General features: G+C 42.3%; 1 long non-coding RNA gene across 1 annotated transcript; it reads left to right on the forward strand.

The window, feature by feature from the left end:
* Positions 1 to 1169: 1169 nt before the first annotated feature.
* Positions 1170 to 26195, forward strand: LOC115298038. The gene is made up of 2 exons (XR_003911573.1): positions 1170 to 1312; positions 26048 to 26195. It is a non-coding gene; the product is annotated as an uncharacterized LOC115298038 (long non-coding RNA).
* The last annotated feature ends 231 nt before the right edge of the window (positions 26196 to 26426 follow it).

The following is a 26426-nucleotide window of genomic DNA, read 5'->3' on the forward strand; positions in this document are numbered from 1 at the left end:
GAATGAATACAAACAAATGAGTAATAGAAGTTACTTGAATGCTTGAGGCAGTTTGGGGGTCAAGTTTATAATGTAGAGAGGGGAAAGCCTCACCCATGCCCCAAGGTATATCTCTATCACCCCCCTCCTATTACCCAGGGGCCTGTAAACCTCAGCTCTACCCACAAACACTCCATGGCAGGTGCAGAAAAATCCTGCCAGTTTTGTACCCTTGACTCACTACCTCTAGTCTCTGCTTTGTCTTCTTAGCATTTATCCCCATGGGGATAAGTAGACTTGCTTGATGCTATGACTACCCAAAGTCATTTGGGTCATGAGCTATGATGTGAGCTGATCACAAAGACCCTACTTCTGTCAAGGAAAGTAGCTTAGGAAGGAAGCCACTGAGTGTTTGAGGTCTGAAGACGGGGCTCCAGATCCTGCCTTCCTCCCTGGCTCTGTGGTGGAACAGCCACTCTGCCTCTCAGAGCTTCTGTGCTTCCTCACCTAGACGCTGTGGGTTGGGTGGTGAGCCTGCCCTTGGCCTGGGAGTGGCCTGGGGGCTGGAGCTCCTTTGCAGTCATTTTTCTTACTCTTGATCTATAGCACTGCTTGAGAGGTGCCTCTTAAATCAGTGTAAGAATAGAATAGTATATAAATAAATAAAATAGTGACTAGCGTCGCCTTCCAGTGTTGTCTGGGGAAGCTGTTCACAGAGCAAGTCTCCCAGTTCTGTCAAACAGGCTAGCACTCTGGTTAGGCTTTCCCTTAAGAGTTCACGCTCTGCCGTCGGAGCTGGATTTGATGCCAGCTCATTCTGCCTAGGTTACTTTACTCTGCGAAGGCTCAATTTTCTTCCTCTGGAAAATGGACATAGTAACCATTGGGACTTCGTTGGGGAGGGTGTGAGGCCCAAATATATGCCCAAAAAGATGCCAGCAGGGAGGAGGCTTGTGCACCTAGAGTGTGCGTCAGCGGTTCATGGGTTTGAGCCCCGCATTGGGCTCTGTGCTGATGGTGCGGACGGAGCCTGCTTGGAATTCTCTCTCTCCTCTCTCTCTGTCCCTCCCCTGCACTCCCCCCTCTCTCTCTTTCAAAAAAAAGTGCGTGTCAGGACCACTTGTGAGGTCACACCTCTGTCCCCTCAGCCCCTTGGCCCACCGAGCTCACCTGCAGCCTGATGGAGAGTTTCCAGTCCTGTCTCCACCCTGCTGCTTCCTTCTCTGCCGAGCGGCTTCTCTGGCACCACATGAACCACACGATTTCACTCATCCAGAAGCAGGGGCACATGAGAAGGACACCCCTGGTGTCCCACATCCAGGCGACAGCATCAGTGAGTAAGCATCTCATCCTTCTCGGAATATAGTAGTTCATATAGGTCATGCTTCAAAGTTTGTCAGCGGGTCCCCTGTGGGACTGGGCCTCCACAGCTTTCACCCTCTGCTCAGTGCATACTCTGGAGGCTTCTCTCCCTTCCCTCCCTCTTCATCCACTTCTTCACATGTGCTTCGCTGAGATCACTGCCAAATAAATGACCCAGTGCCCACCTACCTTACCTTAGGCCCTGCCTCGGGGCCTGCTGTGAGGGCAAACCAAACTGTGAAGTGCACTATCAAACTTGTTATTATCAAGTCTCCATAAAAACTCCACGTAACAGATGAAGACCCTGACGTTCCAGAGGTGAAGTAACTGGCCCTGCATTATGCTGCAAATAGTTCTAACAGTCCTTTTCTCCCTTATCTTGGGATCGTTTTGAGGAAGTCGTAGGTCAGTGCTCAGATATAAATGGGCCTCATAAACAGTAGTATTGGGCGTGAGTTGCTTATTGCCCGTTCAGAGTGCTACCTTTTCTAATGATGGTGACATGGACCGTGATCCTCAGATGCCCAGAGAGGCCATAAAAACATGCCCAAGTTACAGTAGCTAATCATCCCTCCTTCAGGCCACACCGTCCATTCCCACAGCAACCTCTCGGTTTGAACCTATTCTCTGTGATTCATGGGCTTTGGATCTGGAGTGACCCTAATAGCCATCCATGCAATGGGAGTTTTGACTTGGAAATCATAGTCCAGGCATAAAGCGGTATTTACACACATGTGACAGTTTGTGTGGGAGCAGGAGAAGTTTACTTAACAGCCAGAACAGATTGCAGAGTTCCTGCTGGATGGCCTGGTCCAGGACACAGAAATCTGTCAGGAGTCGAAACAAGAAGGAAACACAGGCTGGGGGGGGGGTCAAGCCAGTCTTGGGGAGGCCCGCTCAGTAGTGCTCAGACTTGCTCTGCAGAGGACACTCAGGTCGGATTGTTCTGGAAATATGGTCATTAGGGCTCAGCAAAATGAAGGTACTGATAGTAAGATCAGCAACTAGATTACTGAGACCTCTGACAAACCAGGCCCCACAGCACTTGATCAATTTGATTCCTCTAACAGTTCTGTGAGGTGGAGATCAATGTCCCACTTTATGTATCAATAAAGAAATCAGAGCCCAGAGAGCCTCAGTGACCGGACACAGACAGACATCACAATTTGGACTATGTAGCCCTTCCAAGCTTTTGGCTTCAGATTCTTGCCACCCAGAGGAGTTAGGTGTTAGTACGTCGGCTCTTTGGCCAGCTGGTCAGAATATAATGTGTGAAAATACAGTGTGATGTAAAGAAATGTCTTTCGAATCAGACAGACCTTAGATAAATTATGTCACTTTCCCAGGACTGATTTCACTTCTGCCGAATATCTGATAATATCTGCCTCCCAGAGCGCTGTGAGAAGGCGTGAGTTTGTACATGTAGATGCCTGGCACATGGTAACTGATTACTACTTGTTATTTCTCTTTCCCTCTCAACTTTGAGCCTTATAATCCTCTTAGTTCCAAAGATGATTTACAAGGAAAGTTTGGGGCCAAAATCTGAGAGGAGATTCATTGCTTGCCAGGCCTCAAATTAAGACAGTCTTTTATAAGGCAAAGAATGTCAAGAGACAAATAGAAGAGCATTTTTCAGCAATCTCATTTGTTGTTGTTGTTTACTCAAGATAGCATTAAGTAATAATCAGGCATTGCCTGCCCTGGTTTCTTTGCCTTCTGCTCGCAAGATGTCTCTCCTTGAACTCTTCCAGTGGTCCCAGCAGAACTGGAGAGCCCTCCTCCCTCTAGGCCCCATTGACATGTGAAGGGCAGTTAGGGCACCCATGGTCAAGCTCAATGACCATGACTGGTCACTGCCTTTCTCCCTTTAAGGGAACTTTCTTTTCCTCTTTTTACCCAAGATGTTGGTAAGATGTTGATTCCGGCTAAATTTCTAAGTGAGACTTAAGAAAAGTAATAATGATGAAATAAACAAACAAACAAAAAAAAAAGCTAAAAATTAAAACTAAAAAAAGCCAACAATCCTAAAACTAATATTTATGTTGGGACCAAATAGACCAAGGAAAGGCAGGAGGGGACCCCTTCTGGGAGAAGATAATATGGTGAAGACAGGTAACACCAAAGTAATTCTTTTACTCCTATTAGGACGGAGGCTAATGGTCACACAAGGTATAAATTGCCCACCTCTGGGAGTGCCATCCACCCACATAACAATGTAGAGAACACCAGGAAGAGTTGTGCATCAAGGCAGCCCTGTCTCTGACCCCTTTATCCTTTCTGCCAGGGAGCATGATCATCAAGGTGGTAAATAATTTACCTTGAACTCAAGTTCTAGGTGGGAGAGGAGATGGTCAGAGAGAAGTTGGATACTTTTATTAATGTTTATGACAATACTAGGCAATTGTAGTAGTTAACACTTATATACCAAAAATGTGTCAGAGACCCTACTAAACACTTGGCATGTATGCTCTTCCATTTTACCCTCAATTATCATACTGTTTCTGCTCAGCCAATGGCTATACTTCCTCTTCCTTTCCAGCAAACTTTGTTCTGTTTAAGTGGCAATATGCCCTGCTCATGGAGATAAATCATGATTGTTTAAATCAATCAAGGCAATGTTTATCCTCCTAAGGCAGTATCTAGGAGTTAGCCATGTGACCAGATCTGGTCAATGAGGAATAAAGGAACATGTAAATATTTTCCAGAGATGGCAAATATTTTCATCCCTGATTAAAGAGAGGCTGGATACAAAGCCTGCCTTCCTTCCTTCCTTCCTTCCTTCCTTCCTTCCTTCTTTCCTTCCTTCCTACCTTCCTTCCTTCCTTCCTTCCTTCCTTCCTTCCTTCCTTCCTTCCTTCCTTCCTTTCTTCCTTTTTCCTTCCCTCCCTCCCTCCCTCCCTTATGTCTTCTATTTCTGCTTTGCAAGTACTGTGTTCAGATGCTTGTTGCTGCTATGGCTTTCTAATAAACCTGAGAATCATGAAGATACTAACCAAGAACAGTAATATCACCTTGTCATTGAGCCAACGCTGGCATTGCTTCCCTTGAAACTTTTTGTGAAATGAGATTATTAAATGTCTTTATTGTTTATGCTACTGTTAATTGAGTGTTGTCTTCCTTGCACCCAAAGAATTCCTGCTGATAAAATATTACTGGTTCTATTTTCCATTTTATGAGTTAAATAATATATTTTATGAGTTAGATAACAGTGTCATAGAGCTAGTAAGTAAAACAGCTGTGCGTTAAGCCAGGTATGCCTGTGCCTAAACTTTTCACTGCTACCATCCTGCCTGGAGCCAGGTCTAAAGTCCAGGTAATTACATTCCAGGGCAGTATGTTGGCCCAGTCAAATAAGAAGAACTCTCCATTGGCCAGGGATCTCCCTGTCACTGGAAATGTCCAAGCAAAGATGACTATCTATGAGGTGTTGGGGAAGAGGGTAGGTTCTGAGCAAACAAAGTGAGGAAGATGAACACGAAGTAAGAGGCAAGTATTCCATAAATGTATTCTGGAATAGAACCAAAGAGACCCCAAGACTAGGTGAAAAAGAAGTTGCAGCCTTGACTGACCACATTTTCGAACTCAGAAAGGGTCTCGGGCATTTGTGCTCAAGGAATGGGCATGATGGCTCTGCTCCTGGACTCCTGAGGGCTCCAGTGTGGGGCCTGGTAACGCTCAGGTCTGGGTCTATATCAGAGTCCTAACTCTGATATTTCGTACCTGTGAACGTTATTTTCCTCCTTTGTCCAATGGGAAAAGTGGACTTGGTGTACTTCACGGGGCCACTGTGAGGATTAAAGGAAATGAATGTGCACTTTCACAAACATTTTCTGAGGACCTACTGTGTGCCTAGGCTTTTGTTGAATCCTGATGTCTGTGTAGGCTGTAAAGAGCTTTCCAAATTTAAAACATTAAGTATTATTCTTTATTTTTAAAAATTGTAAAACTTTTGTCTCCTTTCTACCCTGCCAAGGGAGCAAAACAGGACCCCATCCATCTATTTTGAAATAAATTGAGCTCTTATCCAGGAAAATAGAAGAAATGGCTCCAACAGACAGAGTTTCCAGCAAGACAAATCCCCCAATGGCCTCCCTCTGCCACCGCTCAATAATGGTGTTTGCTATAAATCAGAGAGCTTCTTTATCAAGTGCCTTGGAAACGCTTGGGACTGATTTAGCCCTAGAGTGAGATTAATCACAAATGCTGCTTTAGAAAGAGTGATGGGTATGAATAAGAAGGTCCAATGGACATCATTTTGATTTACCTCAATTGCCATAGTTGGCTGGAGTTTGCAGAACTAGAGATCTAAGTTTTTAAACATTTCTCAGTTGGAGAAAAAGTATTGCATCCAAAAATAAATTTCTATATCCCTAATAATAACCTAGCAGTACAGAGGAAGAAACTCATGGTTTTTAAAACACCACCTATGTGTATCAAACACTGCTTATATCAACTCTTTTAATCCCCATAACAATTCTTTAAGATGGATCTAGTTATCCTCATTTTTAGATGAGAAATGTGAGATCTATCACTGTGAAATGATTGTATAAATGACAAGGTGGCAGAGAGGAGAATGAAATGCAGGTCTGTTTGACCCTAGAACCATAATATAGAGCCTCTTGGAATCTTGACTGTAGCAGATCCCTCACAGTTGAGCTGCATGGAGTCACCAAGAAATGGACAGAAATGGCTTACTGAGACTGCTGGCCCCAGCAGCAATGCTTGAAAGTCCTTTAGGACCATCTTTAATGACACGTTCTATGATGGCCTTCTCAAACATCTCACTTTGTTTTCAAAGGTAAAGGATGAGAGAATGAATGAAAGTCTGCCAGGCACAGTAAGAGTCTACCTCCTCTCTGCTCCCGACTACATACTCTGATCACAGTATGGTGGTCATGGAGGGGGTGGCACCACTCAGACCACCTTCTTCCAGAGAACCCACTCTGGGGAACACGGATGACCAATCCTCCACATCTCCAGACCCATTGTGATGCTTAACTCAGACTGCCCCTGCACCGGTGACTGAGCACAGCAGGAAGACCAAGGTTGGGCTGGACCATTCCTGCCTCACACGAGGTACTTCTAATGGGCTACTTTTGTGTAGGTACTTCCTGTTGGCTTTGCTGAGACTCTTAGAACTATACTACAGTCAGAAGCTCTTCTGACTCTACTTTCACTATTTGCAGATGACATGATATTCTATGTAGAAAACCCAAAAGTCTCCACCAAAAAATTGCTAAAACTAATACATGAATTTAGTAAAGTCACAGGACATGAAATCAATGCAGAAATCTGTTGCATTTCTACACACCAATAATAAAGCAGCAGAAGAAGAAACCATGGAATTGATCCCATTTGCAATTATACCAAAAACAGTAAGATACCTAGGAATAAACCTAACTAAAGAGGTAAAAGATCTAACTCTGAAAACTATAGAACACTTATGCAAGAAACTGAAGAGGACACAAAGAAATGGAAAAGCATTCCATGCTTGTGGATTGTAAGAACAAACATTGTTAAAATGCCTTTACTGCTCAAAGCAATATACATATTTAATGCATCTGTATCAAAATAGCACTAGCATTTTTCACAGAGCTGGATCAAATAATCCTAAAATCTATATGCAACCAGAAAAGATCTCACATAGCCAAAGCAATCCTGAAAAGGAAAAAAAACTTGAGGCATCATAATTCCAGATTTCAAGCTATATTACCAAGCTGTAGTCATCAAGACAGTATGGCACTGGCACAACGATCAATAGAACAGAATAGAAAACCCAGAAATGGACCCACAACTATATGGTCAATAAATCTTTAACAAAATAGGAAAGACTATCCAATGGAAAAAAAGACAGTCTCTTAAACAAATAGTGTTGGGAAAACTGGACAGTGACGTGCAGAAGAATGAGACTGGACCACTTTCTTACACCATACACAAAAATAAATTCAAAATAGATGAAACACCTAAATGTAAGACAGGAAACTATCAAAATCCTAGAAGACAACATAGGCAGTAACTTCTTTGACTTGGCCATAGCAAATTCTTACTAGACATGTCACTGTAGGCAAGGGAAACAAAAGTAAACATGAACTATTAGGACTTTATCAAGACAAAAATCTTCTACACAGTGAAAGAAACAGTCAACAAAACTAAAAGGCAGCCTAAAGAATGAGAGAAGATGTTTCAATCAACATATCTGATACAAGGTTAGTATCCAAAATCTGTAAAGAACTTATCCAACTCAACACTCAAAAAACAAATATCCCAGTCAAGAAATGGGTAAATGACATAAAAAACACTTTCCCAAAGAAGACATCCAGATGGCTAACAGGCATATGAAAAGATGCTCAACATGACTCATCATCAGGGAAATACAAATCAAAACCACAATGAGATACCACCTCACATCTGTCAAAATGGCTAAAATTAATAATACAAGAAACAACAGGTATTGGCAAGAATGCAGAGAAAGAGGAACACTCTTGCATTGGTGGTGGGAATGAAAACTGGTGCAGCCACTCTGGAGAACAGTATGGAGGTTCCTCAAGAAACTAATAATAGAACTACCCTACAATCCAGCAATTGTACTGTGAGGTATTTACCCAAAGAATACAAAAATACAGATTTGAAGGGTACATGCACCCCAATGTTTAGAGCAGCATTATTAACAATAGTGAAACTATGAAGAGAGCCCAAATGTCCATCAGCTGATGAATGGATAAAGAACATGTGGTACACACACACACACACACACACACACACACACACACGGGAATAATCCTTGGCTATCAAAAAGAATGAAATATTGCCATTTGCAATGATGTGGATGGAGCTAGAATGTATTATGTTAAGCAAAATAAGTCAATCAGAGAAAGAAAAATACCATATGATTTCATTCATCTGTGGAATTTAAGAAACAAAACAGATGAACATTGGGTAAGATAAGAGAGGGAAATAAACCACAAGAGACTCTTAATGATAGAGAACAAAGTATGAGTTGACAGAGAGAGGTGGGTGGGAGATGGGTTAGATGAGTGATAGATATTAAGGAGGGCACTTTTGATGAGCCCTGGATGTTGTGAACAATGAACCACTGAATTCTATTCCTGAAACCAATATTGCGCCGTAAGTTAACTAAAACTTAAATTAAAAAAAGAAGAAACTCTTCTGATTCAATCCTCCTTCCTCCCCACTCCCCTTACACAGGTGTCAGACCTGCATCATGGTCTGCAGACTCTCCCAGCCTACTGCTGCCCACCCCACCCCTCATCATTCACCAGTTTCTCCAATAACTCTCTTGCACATCTAATCCTACCGTGGTGTCTGCTTCTTGGAGAACTCTAAGGGACAGACTTAGTGATTCCATTTCCCCAACCCAGTGTCAACTGCCAGGAAAACAGATCAGTATGGTGATATTGTCACGGAATGGAATCCAATAGAGCAGTGACACATCAGTTAATATGGTATCAACATGGTGACATCTCAAAATATAATGTTGGGCAAAACCAAAATCGGTGCAGAGTGATACAGTATGTAATGTTTATATAAAGTTTTAAAATGTATAAAATAAATGGCCCCTGAGGTGACCCTCATTTGAAAAAAGGCAAAAGTGTAGAAATAAATACCTGGAGGGCACAAAAAAATGTGATGCATCATTTGTACATTCATGTACATTCATACATATGTAATAAAAGTATAAAAACACAGCAGAGAATGATAAGCACCAAATTCAGAAGAGAGGTTACCACTGAGGGTAGAAAGGAAGGAAAATGCATTCAAGTTTTTAGTGTAAGCTGGATAGTTGTTACATGGTTGCTCATTGTACTTATGCTTTATATATGCCTGAAGTGTTCCATAAAAAATTAAAACACAATAATCATACCCAACAAATTGCCTCTTTTGAAAAAAATATTAAAATGATTTGGAATTGGGTTCAGTGGAAAATCTTGGATCTGTGTTGTCACATGCCAGCATCTGGGCCTCAGTCTACTGTGGCTATTCCTGCCCGGAGTAGCAATTACTTACTTCTGTGCTTGTTTCTACTCTCTCCCTCTCCCTTACTAGACCACGAGCTCTAAGAAAGAAGACACTCAGCTCCTTATTTCTCAATCCCCAGTGGCTATGACAGTAGCAGGAGAGTAATATGTGTATATTATGTTTTTAATAATCAGAAGATGAGAAAACTGGGGATTGTGAAGACAGCAGGCAGGTAGAGCAGACAGCAGAGCATAAATAACTAATTTTGTCAACATAGCCAGGAAGGCGTTTGCCTTTGTCTGGGCACCACTGCATGTGGGAGTCAGGTGTGCAGTGAAGTGCCTGAGGGCCCAGGTTGGAGAATCTGACATATTTGAGTTCCTACTACTGTACCCCAGCCAACTTAGTAAAGGCTTCATGTGTTTATTTTCAATATTCCCAAGTTGGAGAGTTGGGCATTATCACCCCTTGTTACAGATAAAGAAACTGAGGCTCAGCAAAGTCAGGAACTGCCAGAATCATCCAGCTGCTAATTAGCAGAGACAGGTTCACACACAAGTCTTTATAGTCTCAATTGTCCACTGTGTGGCTCTTCACCCAGGTAGTATGTCCTTGCCTAGAGAAGAGTGAGGCTTGCTCATCTGCCTGGTCTGCTCCATCCTCTTCCAAGGAGTCTGCCTGACCAAGCCCACATCTTGGCCATATGACAGCACTCAAAATTGATGCCTTCTATACACACACGGTGCAACTGGTGTGACACCTTTAAGGAAGTATCTCTGTTTGAAAAAACAAAAACCAGTTCTCTTGTCTGTGCCTGCCGGCTGTGGATCTCTTAGCCAGATGCTCTGCTTCCCTATTTCTGTACTGTGTTCTTCCCTGTTCTCTCCTCCCCACAGCCCAGGTTCTGCATCTCCTCCCACTTAGTATCCATACTTCTTTGACTCCCCCCACCCCCCACGTTGTGATGTGAGCTCAGCTTCTCTCTTCCAAAATTGCCTCTTCCTAGCTTTGGAGCATTCACCCAGCATCTCCCAGAACCAGCTCCACTGATGTCCCATGGGCAGCCCCACAGTCTGCCCTGTCTCAGATTCCTGGGGACTACTGAGACACATGGCAAGTTCATGTACAGACTCATCTGTATGTAAGCCAGGGGCTGACATGAATTCACCTGGCCACACAGACCCATGTTTGCTGGGCCAAGAGCAAAGACAGAGACATGCCTGTGTGCCTTTGGGGGTAAAGGGCACACGTGCAAACCCACTCATGTTTTGTATACAACCGGGCATGCCCAGATGCACAGGTACATGTGCACACACACTCACGTGACTGTATGTATTTAAGGCTGGAGTCTGTGGTGCACAAACACCTCAGTATGTGGATACTGTCAATACACAGTGCCATGTGCACTTACACGGAACACACACGTGCATGGAAGGGCAAGGAAGGCAGGCTTAGCCTCCTCCTTCCCAAGGAAGAGTCCGTCACAGCATGGAACACACAGGTTCACACCTTCTCCTTGGGGCCAGCTCTGCCTTTGTCAGGTTGTCTGGCCCTAGGAACAGAGCCAGAACTTGTGGCCTGAGAGTCCCCAGGTGCCCATATGCTGGCCTGTCACCTCCACATTCAGCCACTCCTCTCACCAGGCACTCCCTGCTCTCAGCAGGCAAGGCACTAAGGCTTGAGGTAATTAAATCTCTCTGTGCTTCAGCAACATTGATCTATACAGGGACACACTCTGACTCCAAAGGAAACAAAGCTTTTAATTTCCCAGCTGGAATATGCTGTTCTTAGACTTGTTTCACGTGTGAGTCGTAAGAGTAAAAATTACAGCACACACTCTCATTTTCGGAGCCTGCTGTAGCTTGTAAGGCACTTTTGTACTGTTTCATTTGGGTCTCACAATAAGCCTATGGGAAAGATAGTATATGAATCAGTCCATTTTATAGATGAGGACAATGAGGCTAAACAGCAACAGCAGCTGTCACTGACTTCCTACTATGTGTCAGGCCCTGTTCTAAGTACTTTGTATGTTTTTATTTTTAAAAATTCTTACAGTTACACTAAGAGGTAGGTCTGTCTTCATCCCTATTTTACAGATGAGGAAACTGAAACACAATAAAGTCATATAAATAGCCTGAGGTCACATACTTGGTAAGCTGTCTGGCTTCATCAGATGCTTTATGCAGTTAAAGGAACTTGGCACAGGGTATTTGTGTAAAAATCTAAAACAATGACTCACCATGCTCTGACCACCAATGACCACATATATGATTTTCATACATGTCTCCATTTCTTTCTGACTCCATTTTTAAAAGATTTTATTCATTACAAACACTGTGTTCATAAAGAAATAACTGTCTTGCACAGAGTCTGTTTGGGATTCTCTCTCTCCCTCTCTCTCTCTGTGCCTTCCCTGCTCACACTGTCTCTGTCTCTCTCTAAATAAATAAATAAACTTTAAAGAATTAAAAATGAAAGAAATAGCCTGTCTTATAGCCATTACCATTGGACTTTAGAAGTTTTGAAAATAGCTTGGGGTTATGCTAAACCTCCAAAACATTGCTACTGATGGAGATGCGTTAGGATCAAGGGGGTCCAGGCTGGAGACACTTGAGATAGGGAAGATAATTTAGTTAAAGTACTTCCTAAGATTGCCCTGGGTTCAAATCCTGGCTCTGTCATTTACCCCTCTTAAAAAGTGTCCTTGGGTAAGTAGCATACCTGTCTGAGTCTTAATTCACATTTCTGCAGTGAGACATGGAGACAATAGCACCCATAACTGTGGCATCAAGGGCACAGCCAAGTGATCATAGATGCCCCACAACACCTCTGAGAGAGGAAAGAAGTATTTGTAATCGTCAGAAACAAGAAACAGCCAGCCGAAGTATACGAAATCAGTTACATAAATTGTGAACTATATGTCAAAGTTCTATTTATCCTGAGACAGGGTGGAAATCAGCACATTTCTCATCAAGATAGAAAATAAGAACAGAGAAAAGCCAGGAGCTCTTTGGAATAACTCAGCTGCAGAAAGAATTCATTCTCTTCATGGGCATTCTGTCGGGGCTCCCACAGGACCACCATTGTTCGACTTGATGCTTGCCTGCCTCTGTGTCCCTTGATGCTCACCTTCTGACTCTTGGAGCCATTTAGCTAATGAGATTTGGTTGTGGTTTTGTCCTTAGTTACTGTGCTTATGTGAAAACAACTTTAGAACAATCTTGCTTTCTCCTTGCCAATCCCTGCATAGCTCCGACTTTCTAAAGCCTCCGTGTCTGATGGTCTCCATCCTTGCTCTCTTCTTTCTCACCCATCTTGCCATTTTCTTACTTAGAATTGTTTCAAGAGACTCAGTGCAAGCCTTAACCACATTAGGAGAAACAACTGGATCATAAGCCTCTATTGATCTTGGAAATTTTGAGCACCTAGTACCAGCGTATGCATATTTCTTTGGTTTCTTCTCTACTATGTTATATGGTTTCTTCTCTACTAGTATTTTATGCATAAGGCATATACAAACTGAGATTTCTAAGATGGGGATTTTTTAAAAAGTGTGAGATAAAAATAACCAATAATTTAAAAAATTTATTAATGGGATAAAAATGCTTGCTCTCACTAAAATATTATGTTTTTGAAAATCTTGGTTTCTGAGATAGTTATTCAAAGATCTAGTTGAATGTTCAATTTATACCAGAGATTGAATTTAATAATTATCTTAGCTAAGAGACTACTGACAACTGGTTTCATCACAGAAAATGTCAGCAAATTGCAAACTCTTGACTTTTTGAAAAACAATTATATGTCTCATCTTTATTTTAGACAACTTTTTAAAGTACTTAGCTCTGATTGGATAGCTAGTGAACTTCTATGTGGTATAAAAGGTTTTCATTGTCTTCACCCAACTCTAGTATTTCAGATAATATAATCTATAAATCCACTTAACTGTACATATGCCAACTAAGATAAATCATGAAATGCTGAAAACCCAAAATTGAATGAGGATTCCATAGGTATCCCTTCTACATTTTAAGACACTTACAGTTTCCTTAGGATCCCTCATGGAGGGTACATAGCAAATCGAGCATCAGAGCATCAATGTCCAGCTGTGTATTACACATTAGTAAAACTTAATATTTACTTATTTTAAATTTGAATATATAAATAGAGGCCTAATGTATTTTTTCATAAAGCTTCCATGAATCATTATGCATGCTGTCTGGGTTGGTCAATCTCATTTTGAAGATCACTTGGCTAGAGAACAATCATTCAGGACTATGGACAGCTACATAGTCAAGTGGGAGGGCACCATATTTTAATAATCTGTCTTTGACACTTGATAGGATAATTGTGAGAAATACATAAACTGGCTTAGTAAATGTTCAATGAACATTAATTCCTTCCTTTCCCTTCTCTGCTACTCAACCTGAGGCTAAATAAAAGAAAGGAGATGGATTCAGGGAAGATATTCTGGCCAGAAATTAAACAATGTAATTTTGGAAGTGTTTCTGAGTAGGTCTTTCTTGTGCTTCCCTCCCCAAACACAATGCCCCAGTTAGGAGAAAGGCTTTATGCACAATATGTTCATATTCTCTTATATCACAGATGATGTGCCCTTCCTATCCCACGTATACATATTTCTCACTGGTGCCCATTTCTTCATCTGATAAGGTCAGGCCTCTTGGTACCTGCCTAGATCTGACTTGAGCTCCTGGATGGTAAAGTGGTATTCATATGTGTAGACTTTATGCCTTTAACTCTGGTTGATCCATCCATGCATTCTACTTGAAGGGAGCTCTGGACATTCAGTCCAGTTCATACTTGTGGTAGTTTTAATATATGTCCACATATTCATTGATATTTCTCTTTTTAAAATGTGGAGTTTAGTTCATCTCTTGGTCCAGTATGGGCTGGATCTAGTGACTTGATTTAATAAGATAGAATATGGCAGAAGTTATGGTATGTCATTTGTGAGATTAGATTACAAAAAACTGTGATCTTCTCTCATTTGCTGTCTCTCCCCTTTGGGTAATTTCCATGGGGAAAGTCGGAAGGGGCCAGTGGCACAATGGATAACGCGTCTGACTACTGATCAGGAGATTCTAGGTTCCATGGGGAAAGTCAGCTTCCATGCCTTAAGAACCCTCAGAGAGCCTTGTGTAGAGGACCAAGTGGTGAATATCCAACATGACCAACCAACAGCCAGAGAGAAACCAAAGCCTCCTGTCAACAGTCTTGTCACTAAGTCCTCTTACAAGTTGATTCTCCTGCCCCAGTCAAGCCTTCAGCTAACACAGCCCTGCCAGTATCTTGACAGCAGCCTTGTAAAGGATCCTGAGCCAGAGCCACCCAGCTAAACTGCTTTCAGATTCAGGCCCTCAGAAACAAGGAGATAATCATATTTGTTATTTTAAGGCACTAAGTCTTTGTGTAATTTGTCATGCAGAAAAAGGTAAATAATAAGATGTTCAAAATCCTGGGCCTACTTTCCTTGTTCCTCCTTGATTTTAATTTTTGCTTTCTTGAGTTTTCTAAAACAAATGATGTCTGAGTTTATTTCGTGTTTCTGATCCTAAACCACTATTGTTACCTCTCTTACTTAGAGCTCAGTTTCTTCATCCAAAACAACAACAATGGCTACTGAATATTGGGCATTCATCCTAGTCTAAGGATGTGCACACCTGTATTGTCCTGCCAATCATCTCTACCAGAATATGAAGTGACCATATGATTATCCCCATATAATGAGGGCTCAGAGAGATTAAAAAAATTGGCCCACATTAGTATTTAAATACTAATAGGTCATACCACAAGCCATATACTTTAAATTACTCTGCCCTTCTGGTGCACCTGAGTGGCTCAGTCAGTTAAGCATCCTGCTTCGACTCAGGTCACGATCTCGTGGTTCATGAGTTTGAGCCCCACCCATGTCAGGCTCTGTGCTGGTAGCTCAGAACCTGTAGCCTGCTTTGGATTCTGCATCTTTCTTTCTCCCTCTCTCTGCCCCTCTCCTACTTATGCTCTGTCTCTCTTTTTCTCAAAAATAAATAAACATGAAAATAATTTTTAAAAATTACTTTACATTTCTATGTAGATCTTTGATTTTGGTTCCTTTCACTTATTTATAGGTTTTAGAATAGGACAATGCCTGGTCCCACAACTGGCCAGGTGGTCACTGTTTCCTCCTTTCTAAAATAAAGGAAGGGGCTCCGGAGTGGCTCAGTCAGTTGAGTGTATGACATTTGATTTTGGCTCGGGCCATGATCTCATGGTTGTGGGATTGAGCCCTATGTAGGGCTCTGCATTGACAGTGTGGAATCTGCTTGGGATTCTTTCTCTTCTCTCTCACTCTGTCTCTCTGTCTCTCTCTCTCTCTCTCAAAACAAATAAATAAAAGATAAAAAAAACCACTATGGTATAAGTATATTCCGTATATAGCTTGGAACATACTTAGACTAAAAAAATTATAAAATAATGGAAAAAACATAACCTGAGAAGATTCTATGAAGACTAGATGCAAGAACATACGCATAATGTTCATCTGTCCCACTAAACCAGTGCTGTCCAGTAGAACTTTCTGTGATAATATAAGTGTTTCTTGTCTATCCACTATGGTAGCCTCTAGCCACAGGTATCTACTAAGCCCTTGAAATATGGCTAGTAGAAAGGAGGAACTGAATTTTTCACTGTATTTAATTTAGATCAGTTTAAATTTAAGTAACCACCTATGGCTATTGGCCACCATACTGGACAGCGTAGGACCAACTGCAGGCTCAAGAAAGTCTGAGACCAGGCCTCTTTGCCTACTGTAGTATATTCGGCCCTTATTGCAGTGCCTGACACAGAAGAGACACCTGTCTGTAATTGTTGAATTAAAGAATGGATGTACAAACAAGTGACTAGTCCACTGTGGGCATTTGATAAATGGTGTCTACCAGCTGGGCAGAGCATCGATGTTTAGCAGATCCCTTCTGCCCATGCGTGTCTCACCTTTTCTGCCCTTATCAACAGCAGCCAATTATGCTCTCCTGCAGAAATGTCATTGGAGGCAGGAATTGGACAGAGACCAGATTTCAGGTGACTGGGGGGACATAGAGAGAGAAGCCCCCTACATCTCTAATGGGCCACAGAGGACAGGAAGCCTTCTTCTCATCCCTCCAAGGCTGCCTAGAAAGTTTGTCTGTAACAGAGATGGTTAAATTAATGATGAGGCTCAATGACAGGGAGGCCAGAGCAACCCCCTAAATGTCACCTTCGTTATTTTTCAAGCCAATACGATGAACTGCCTTCCTAGTCAGCTTCCATGTTGTTACAGTTCTGCCTCAGGGTGGAGGGATTTTTTTCCCCTAATCCCTACAACATGAGCTGTGTAAGTTCAGCGAGGGCAAGAGACAAGATGGCGCAGGCCGCTTAATAAGGGGTTTGGCTGTCACTGAGCAGGAGCTGTTGCACAGACATGAAAAGGTGGTAGGGTGAGAGTGGCCTGCTGGGGATCCCTTCCTGGTTACCTCTCTGGAATGAAGCATCTGTCTTTTCAGTCCTGGGAACAAGAGAGCACCGTCTGACACTCTGACCCAGTACTGGGTTGTTTTTTTTTTTTTTTTATTTCCTTGCTACTTCTCTAGATCAATATTCTAGTCTACAACAGAATGAGGCATGGCTGGGAGCTGAGGGTCCAGAGATGCAGGTGGCCTGGACTCTGACACTACCGATGTGACTGACCTCTGGCAATTCACTTTCCATCTCTGAACCTCAATTTTCTACCCTGCCATGTGAGAGGGGATTGCACGTGGCAATCCCAAAAACCCCTTTCAGTTCTAAGCTTGCACAGTACCTAAAAGTATGGACTTTGAAGTTGCATAAACTAAAGTTTGAACCCTGGCTCTGCTCCTTCTGAGCTGTTACTTAGCCTCTCTGAGACAATAATAATAGACTCTCATAGGGATGCTGTGAGGATTCCACGAGGTAATCAATTCCAGGGGTCTCAACCCTGGCTGCACATCAGAATCACGTGGGGTGCTTTAAAAAATAGCAGTGCCTACAGCCTCACTCCCTGGTTTGATTGTCGTAAGGTCTGAGTACTGGGATTTAACACATAATCAGGTGCTTCTGAATCATACAGTCTAATGGGGGCGGGGGGAGGGCCCTCATATATAGCAAGAACTTAGTATTTGGTGATTCAGTGGGTATTTTTAAGATCATTTGCATCACCATCTTTCTCCAAAACTGGCTGCCTGGCCCTAAATTACACATTCCAAAAGCCAGCCCCAAGCGTGTGAAATACAAATCCCCATCGATCCCTCCTTCATCCTTCCTCCCTCCCTCTTTCCTAGTCCTCAGACTCCTCCATTTGCATACATGTCTGCACCACTCTGGGCCATCATTAGTGCACTTCTGAATTCATTTACTAGCCCATTAAATTACCTTCCTCCTCCCAGCATTCATTCATCAGGTAGATGCTATGATTATGAGCACGGACTCTAGAGCCACCCTGGGTGCTAATTCCATCTCAGATATTTACTAGCTTTGTGGTCTCGGATGAATTTTTTTAAACCTCTCTGGGCTCAGTTCCCTCATCTGACTACTGGGGACCCAAAGATCCCAATCTTTGTTTGAAATCAGTTTTTCTCCTCTAGGTGACCCTTTTACAATGTTACCCAGTATTAGGAGAAGGAAAGGAGATTGGGCAAGAGAAGTATTAAACACAATATTTTTTACACCTGTGTCATTTCATCACCCCAGATGCCCATGGATAGATAAACACATTTTACAGATGACAAATGCAAAGCACAGTAAAGTTAATTAACCTTCCCAAAGTCACATAGTGAGTAGAGGTAGCTCCATAGTCCTGCCCAAGACCGTCTATGTGAGAAGAAGGGCCATCCCTTTGGGGACATTTCTCCACTTTGCCTGACCTCACAACTCTGGGAGTGATACTTGTGGCATGGAGCAGGGAGGAAGGAGACACACTTCCTCACCTGCTTGTTTAACCACAGTTTCTGAACCAACTCTCTATTGGGTGACAAGTATCAAATTAGGGGATATCACGGTGGCTTTTTTCTTTTTTTGAGGGAGGACAGTTAGGAGGGTATAGACCACTTGAGTTAACCAGCCTGAGTTTTCCCAGCAAACTCATGAAGAATGAAATACAATAGCATTCAGTCCTTCTTTTGCATATCACTTTTGGATTTTACTTTGTAGTTATAGTGAGGTGGTAGGAAAGGAGAGGAATTTGAGCTTTACAGAATAAATGACTACTTGAAGGAAGAGTGTGTGACAAAATATTACCTTTCCTCTGAAAAGAAGACAGTGCTTTATTGTCACAAACGGGGTCTGGAGGATTGTAGTGCTGGGAGCAGGCAGAATGGAGTCTCAGAAAGATCTGTACCAGTGGTGACAAGGCAGTAGCCTCTCAGTCAAGACTTGGGTTGGGGAGGGTCCTGAGGTAATGGGGAGGAGGAGGATAACCCTCTGAAAGCAGGGAGGTGTGCCCCTAAAACTCTGATGCCCTCTTCTTTCCTGCCCTGGCACCTGCTTGCCCTTCACAGATCCGCCCTCCTATGCCCTTCCGTGGCCTGCCCCTTCATCTGTCAGCAAAGCTGTTCTGTGTTGCTCTGGCTGCCTTTGCTCAAGGTGAACTTTGAGTCTGGGTCAGCGACTCCTCCAGGCTTCTTTTAGCACCAGCAGGCCTCCTGGCCTCACCCTCTCTGAACCCTCCTCTGGCCCTGGCTAGTCTTAAAGGTATTTCTGGTCACCAGTCAGGCAGCTGGGTGATACATCTTAGTACTGAGGCTTCATGGCTTGCTCTAAACCGCACTTGGCCCTGTAGCTGGATGCATGATTTCAGCTTTGTCCCCGAGGGAGTGTTGTATATCAATTGCTCCACACGGCTGTGAATGAAATCAAGTGGCATTTTTCAAAGTGCCTGCCCTAGCTGCAGCCCCTGGAAGGAGAAGCTCATAGTCCATTTAACCCTTCCTAGTGCAATTTAATCCTTCGTCCAGTTGCTTACTGAGCAGAGGTGGGCACATAACCCCAGCCCAGAATTATGTGGCAGACTCAAAATGTTGGGAAAGGCAACTGATTTATTTCCCCAAAGTTTGGAATTGGAAATGTAAAGAGACTGCTGCCAGTATGTGGTAGGCCCTGCAGCAAAAAGGTCTTGTGGACCCATAACTAGAGGACTGAGGGGCACCTAAGAGCTGATATGCAAGCAGAAGAAAGCAGGAAGGGTCTGGAGAATGGGACAGACCCACTGAGAAAAGCAGAGACCTGCAGGCCCTATGAGCAAGAGACCACTCCTCCATTTCCCTGAGGAATGGCTCTTCTTAATTTCCTCTTAGATTCTGTGAGGACCCTGAGAAGCCCTAGGGTAAGTGCCTTTGACCCCGGCTGGATCCGATGGGTGTCTCTTTCATACAGTCAAGAGTCTTGATGGAAACAGGGCATGAGAGTAGCTACCACAATGACAGGCAGCAGCCCTGGAGAGCCACCTGGGGGAGTTGAGCATGGACTCCCACCAGCAGAATAGACAGGCTGGCTCCAAGGGGACTACTGCACCAGGTCTCCCTAAAGTGTCTGTAGGGTGCCTCAGGATGCCAAAGGACAGGAATCTTGAGAAGTGGGATTCCAGGTAATTATGCCTAGAGATTTAGATAGGCTGAGAGGAGGGAAAAAGTCCCTTCAGAGAGGGTACAGTGGAACAAATATATAAATGTATTTATTATTGTTGTATAAATTTACATACAGTCAAGCAGTTTCTTTTTCGGGCTTTACAGTTCTGGTAGTTTTAGTATATGTACAGATTTATGTAACCACTCTCATAATCAGAACACAGAGCAGCTCTCCCCCCAGAAACTCTCTCATGTCCCTGGCAGTCAAGCCTTCCTCCCCTTGTAACCCCAGTGCTCTTGGTCACTGCAGTTTTTCCTTTTTCTGAACGTTGTATAAATGGAGTCATTCAGCATTTAGCCTTTAGAGACTATCTTCTTTTACTCAACATGATTGTGGGATAGCCCTCCTACCCCCAAGGAATGTGGTGAAAACATCAAGACAAGGGAAGGCAACCTGGCTATGTGTGCATGCTTCCTTACTACTCTGTAACATAGACCATATATGTTACAGACTGTATGTTACCAAATATGGGAGACAAAGGAAAAAAAAATTGTACAAAAGGCGTTCCTTACCCCCCCCCCTCCGCCACCCTCCCACTGCTGTGCTCAGGGCTCAGCCTTTTTGGGGTCTTGGCCCCCTGAACCTGTGCTAGCGTGAATAAAGCTGCTTCCTGGAAAGAAAAGCCTCAGTGTCCCGACTCTCTGTGTGTGTCTGGCCACTACATTATGCCTCTGACATTCATCCCTGTTGTGTGTTTTTAATTGCTGAGTAGTATCCTAGTGTTTGGACGCACTATAGTTTGTTTATCCTTTCCATACGGTTTCCTATTTTTGGTAATTATGAATAGAGTTGCTATGACATTTACATACAAGCTTTTGTATGAACATGTTTTTAATTTTTCATTGTAAATACCTAGGAGTTAAACTCCTGAATCATCTGGTAGTTGTAGATTTAACTTTATAAGAACCTGCAGACTGCTTTGCAGACTGGCTGTACCATTCTGCATTTGAAAATTCCAGTTGCTCCATTTCCTTGTCAACCCTTGGTTTTATATTTATTCATTTAAAAAAATTTTTTAAATTATTTTTTATAGTTTTATATTTATTTTTAAGAAAAATTTAGCCATTTGCGATGGTATGTATGTGAATGTCAACAGTAAGAAAAATAAAAAACAAAAGATAGTGGTACCTGGGTGGCTCAGTTGGTTGAGCATCCAATTCTTTAAGAAAATTTTTTTTAATGTTTTTTTATTTTTGAGAGAGGGCGAGCACTTAGTAGGGGAGAGGCAGAGAGAGAGGGAGGCACAGAATCTGAAGCAGGCTCCAGGCTCTGAGCTGTCAGCACAGAGCCTGATACGGGGCTTGAATTCATAGACTGCAAGATCATGACCTGAGCCAAAGTTGGGAGCATCCAATTCTTGACTTCAGCTCAGGTCATGATCCCAGGGTTGTGGGACAGAGCCTTGCCTTGAGGTCTGTGCTGAGTGTGGAGACGGCTTGGGATTCTCTCTCTCTTCTTCTGCCCTTACTCTGCTCATACTCTTTCTAAAATAAAAAAAAAATAGTTTAAAAAATAAAAACAAACAAAAAAATGAAAGAGGAAGTAAGTCTGGAAGAAAATATTTGCAACTCACATATCCAAACAGGACTTGTATCCTGAATATATAAGGAAGTCTTCTGAATACAAGTCCTTTTTGGATATGTGAGATTATGGTTTTTATTGTCCCTTTTATCATAATTATATTTCTGGTAATATTTCTCATCCATGTTTCTACTTTGATATGAATCTAGTCCCTCTAGCTTTCTTATGGTTAGTATTTGTATGGTGTGTCTTTTTTCATTTTTTTATTAAAAAATACTTTTTATTTTGAAATAATTTTAGATATTCAGAGATTTCTCATGTATCTTTCACTTAGCTTACCCTAATGTTAACTTCTCACAATACCATGGTATGTTTGTCAAAACTAAGAAATTAACATTAGTAAATATTATTAACCAAGTTATGGACTTTATTTGGATCCACCAATTTCTTCACTAGTGTCTTTTTTCTGTTCTAATATCCAACTCAGGGTCCTATATTACATTCAGTCATCGTGTCTTTTTGATCTTCTCTGATGTGTAGAGTTTCCCAGGCTTTCCTTGTTTTTACCTGACCTCAATAAGTACTGGTCAGGTCCTTTGTAAAATGTCTCTCAATTTGACTTGGCCTATGTTTTCTTTTTTTTTTTAATGTTTAAAAATGTTTATTTATTTTTGAGAGAGAGAGAGAGAGAGAGAATGAGTGGGGGAGAGCAGGAGACACAGAATCCAAAGCAGGCTCCAGGCTCCAAGCTGTCAGCACACAGCCTAAAGCGGAAATCAAATCCATGAACTGTGAGATGATGACCTGAGCCGAAATCAGACGCTCAACCAACTGAGCCACCCAGGCACCCCTGCCTGATGTTTTCTGTTGATAGACCAGGGTTGAACAGGTGCAGGTCCTTCTCATTATTATACCAGGGACACAGGACTTCCACCTCTTACCATTGCCTTGTTCCCCTTGATCACTTCGTTATGGTATTGTTTGCCAAATTTTCCCACTATCCAGTTACCTTTTCCCCCCATCTATACTCTATTCTTTGGAAATGAGCCACTAAATCCAGCCACTCTTGAAGGGGAGAGGAATTAAGCCCTACGTCCTGCAGTGGGAAACCACTCTTTGAACCTGAATTAGAAGGAGCTTCTTCTCTGTTCATCCAATGCACAGTTCTAGATTTTAGACTGCCGTTTAGTCCAGGCAGGGAAATACTGGAGGAAAAATCAACAGGAAATTCAGCACTAGTTTGGTGTTACTTGAAGGTGTATTTCCTTTGCAGATTTGCGTACTACTATTTACTCTTCAGAGTCCTTAGAGAGCTGCCCCAAACTTGCTTTCTAGTGTTTTAGTTGCTTTCAAGAGGAATGAGGCAGAGTGGAGGGTGTACACTCCATCTTGACTGGAACCAGAAACCACTCATTTACTCTTTATTCACTAATTTCTTCAGTCACCCCATTTACTCATTCACGTATCCTTCATTTGTTAATTCTTTCCTTCATTATTACTTCTTTGCTTATGAATCATATGTATTTCCATCAATACACCTGCTTTGAGCACTTATTTTACCCATGTGCTATGCAAGTCAATGCAGATACAGATATGAAAAAGATATAGTTTCTGTCTGAAAATAATCTTGGGCTACCAAGAAAGCAGAATATCAAATAAATATAAATATAGTAGGGCACATTATGGGAATAACCAATTGCCTTAAGTGAGGGGACCTGTAAGAAGGCAGCCTGGCTTCAGGAAATTGTCTTCCTTGGAGACACATGAATTTGAAGTCTGTAGACATTTCACTTTGAAGGGACAGCAGGAACTAAAGTGCGACATTGTGAGATAAAGGGGGTATGTTTGAAGGAGTGGCATCTCTTGTCTTTGGCCTTGGCATTCTAGGATTTCCAGGAGGATGTGTGACAATCCAAGGATAAAACATAAGGACTCCTCCAAGATAACCCCTTAGATTAGAAAATTGGGGTTTGATGGTCTCTTCTATCTAAATTTTACTCATCCTGGTGGGTTCTGTCTGCTTGATGTTCTATCACTTGAAAAAAAATGTAGGTTTTACTCCAAGGTGCCTGAATAGTTTGTCACAGGGCTTACATGTCATCTGTAAAGGGCAGGAAGGCAGCAGAGCCTGCCTCTGCAGGTGCATCTCGAAAATGGGGGTGGAAGTGGGGGGAATAACCTGATTCCCACTGATGTTCGTATTCAAAGAGGAAGCAAGTCCTTAGATTTACCATTCATCTTCAAAGACTTTCCATCTCCTTCTTTATTCTTGGATCCCAATCCCTGAGGACTCAAAGCCCATCCCCCCCATCCATCCTCTGATATATATAGATCTTACATATTATCTGGCTTTTTCCCCCTATATTTGATCATTCATTCATTCAGTCATTTATTCATTCATGCATGCACGGATACATCTAAGTGTATTCTACTCATACCTTGTGCCAGACCTTGGTTTGACTACCCTTTTCCTATGAAAGTCTTTCTTGGCCTTCTATTCTATTCCTATTCTTTTCCTACCTTTCTAGCCATCCCTTTTGTTTCTTTTGATTGATTCTCTTTCTTTCTCTTTTCCATTAAGTATGGATGATTCACCTTCGAACTGTTCTCATCATCTGCCCTGCTCCCTCCTCCCCTAGCCATCTTGCTCTCACAGCTGAGGCAGCTGCGCAGTCCAGCACTGAGATGGAGAATTGCATGGGGTTCTACTCAGGCACTTAGCTGGGCTGCTAGTGCCTCAATTCTAATAGCCATGACTTCGCCTCATTTCTGAGGCCTTAGTTATAGTAATTTCTTCTGCTCGTGTTTCCTGTCTCCAAGTTTCTCCCGTTAAAATGCATTGTGCCTTTCTGTTCCCAGCCTTTCATCCCTTCCCATAATTGGGGCTCATTCACCTGCAGACACACTACCAGGACCAGCCCCACATCATAGGCAAAGCATCAAACCTCTTACCCTCCCTGCTCTGGATCTGGTCTGCTCTTCACTGCATGCTTTAAGATGGAGAAAAAACAAAATAAAACCTGAATTAGGGATCAGATTTATCTGTGCTCCAACATAAAATATTGTGAGATAAGTTATTTAATTCTTTGACATCAACTTTCTAATAGTAAAATTGATGGTGGGCAAAATTCCTTATCCCTCTTGCTAATGGAATCCTGTTTTTGTTTAGATGTTAAGCCATCACAAACTTCTAGGGAGGGAGTTAAAACGTCCAGTGGGTTAATATTGGTCGAAGCTGATCAGAGTAATTCCTTTCCTCTTGTTAGCAATTGTTTTAGGAAAAGGGCATGGGATGAAACTCTGGCCAATGACACATAGGGGGATGTCTGAGGGGGGATTTGGGAAATTATTTCTTCAATGGAAAAGGAGCCCTAGGAAAAGAAACACTCAGGTTGTCTCTCATACAGTGCTTGGAGTTGGGACAGCCATTGCAAGAGGCTGCACAATGTAGACCAAAAAGACAAATCCACATTCTGAGGAGGGTGGTAGGATATAAAGATAGGAAAACCTAGTTCTAGATGACACTGATAAGCCACTTCATTGAGCAACCCAGAAATTGTGCTTCCTTCAGTCTACATATTATTCAAGATGTATTTCCTCTTGCCCCCATTTCCTTTTGCTGCTCCTCACAGCCAAAATTATCCTGGTATGTGGTATTATAATTCCTATCTTGCAAGGTTTAAATGAGAAACTTTCTGCTCGCCCTTTAGATCTCAGCCCAAATGTCATCTCCTCAAGAAAGCCTTCCCTGATTGCCTGCAGTAGGTCATGTCATCCTGTCATACATGAATCACTAGCACCATGTATGTTTCCTTCCTTTTCTTCGTGGTGCTTGTCCCAATTTGTTTACCTGATTATGTGTACTCTCCTTCACTAGCCTATAGGCTCTGTGAAGGCAGAGGCAGTGTTCCTTTTGTTGTCCATTCTATTTCCTGTGGCTAGCAGACTGCCCAATATATAGTCAATTCTCAATAAATATTTTTAATTAAAGAAGAAATTAATACATGAACATTTGTAGAGCAGAACTGGCATATAGCAGGAAAGTCTATATTCATGCCCTTTATGAGACTGAAAAATTGATCAACTCTCCTTATTTTTCATTTTAACAAATAACTATGTACACAGTCATTGGTTGCTGTATTTCAAAACAGTTTATTTTTTGGTTCATTTTTATTTACTTATTTTGAGAGAGCTTACATAAGAGTGAGCAGGGGAGGGGCAGAGAAAGAGCAAGAGAGAATCTTAAGCGGGGGAATCTTAATCTCCATGATCAGCACAGAGCCTGATGTGGGGCTTGATCCCATGACCCTGGGGTCATGACCTGAACCAGAAACCAAGAGTCAAATGCTCAACTGACTGAGCTACCCAGGTGCCCCCAAAATAGTTCTAAATGTACTTTGAAATGCACCATTATTTCATCCCCCTCAGGAGCAGGTTCTATTCCTCCCCCATCTTCCCATTTTCTCTTTTGCTACTGTATTTTTTAGCATTCATGATGGCTAAGCAAACCCATTCTTTGATTTTTCTTCTTCTGCAGGATCTAAGAGACTGATCAGTCATGTCATTACTTGTGAATAATGACCTGGGAGGTTGCTAAACCATGTAGGAATCTGGCTACCTTGCAATGAATACTCAGCTCTGAGCGAATGAAATAAAGGCAGTTTTGTCACCAACACCATCCTAAAGGAATATCCAAAGAGTTGCCTTCCATTATCCAGTAGGGATCATGGGGCTTGTCATTGAAGGGGGATATGGAGGCTTTGGGAAAAACAAGCTGGAGCAGCTTCATCATCCCTTGTGAGTATTTTAGGGAAACAAGCCAGCATGGCATAGTGATTTATTTTTATGAAACATTAGTGTGCATTGTAGGGTGAAGGTACGAAAGTCTGAAGAGTCACAGCTTGCAGTGAGAGAGG

This window comes from Suricata suricatta, chromosome 8 (genome assembly GCF_006229205.1).
Source record: "Suricata suricatta isolate VVHF042 chromosome 8, meerkat_22Aug2017_6uvM2_HiC, whole genome shotgun sequence".
In the NCBI taxonomy this organism is placed as follows: Eukaryota; Metazoa; Chordata; class Mammalia; order Carnivora; family Herpestidae; genus Suricata; species Suricata suricatta.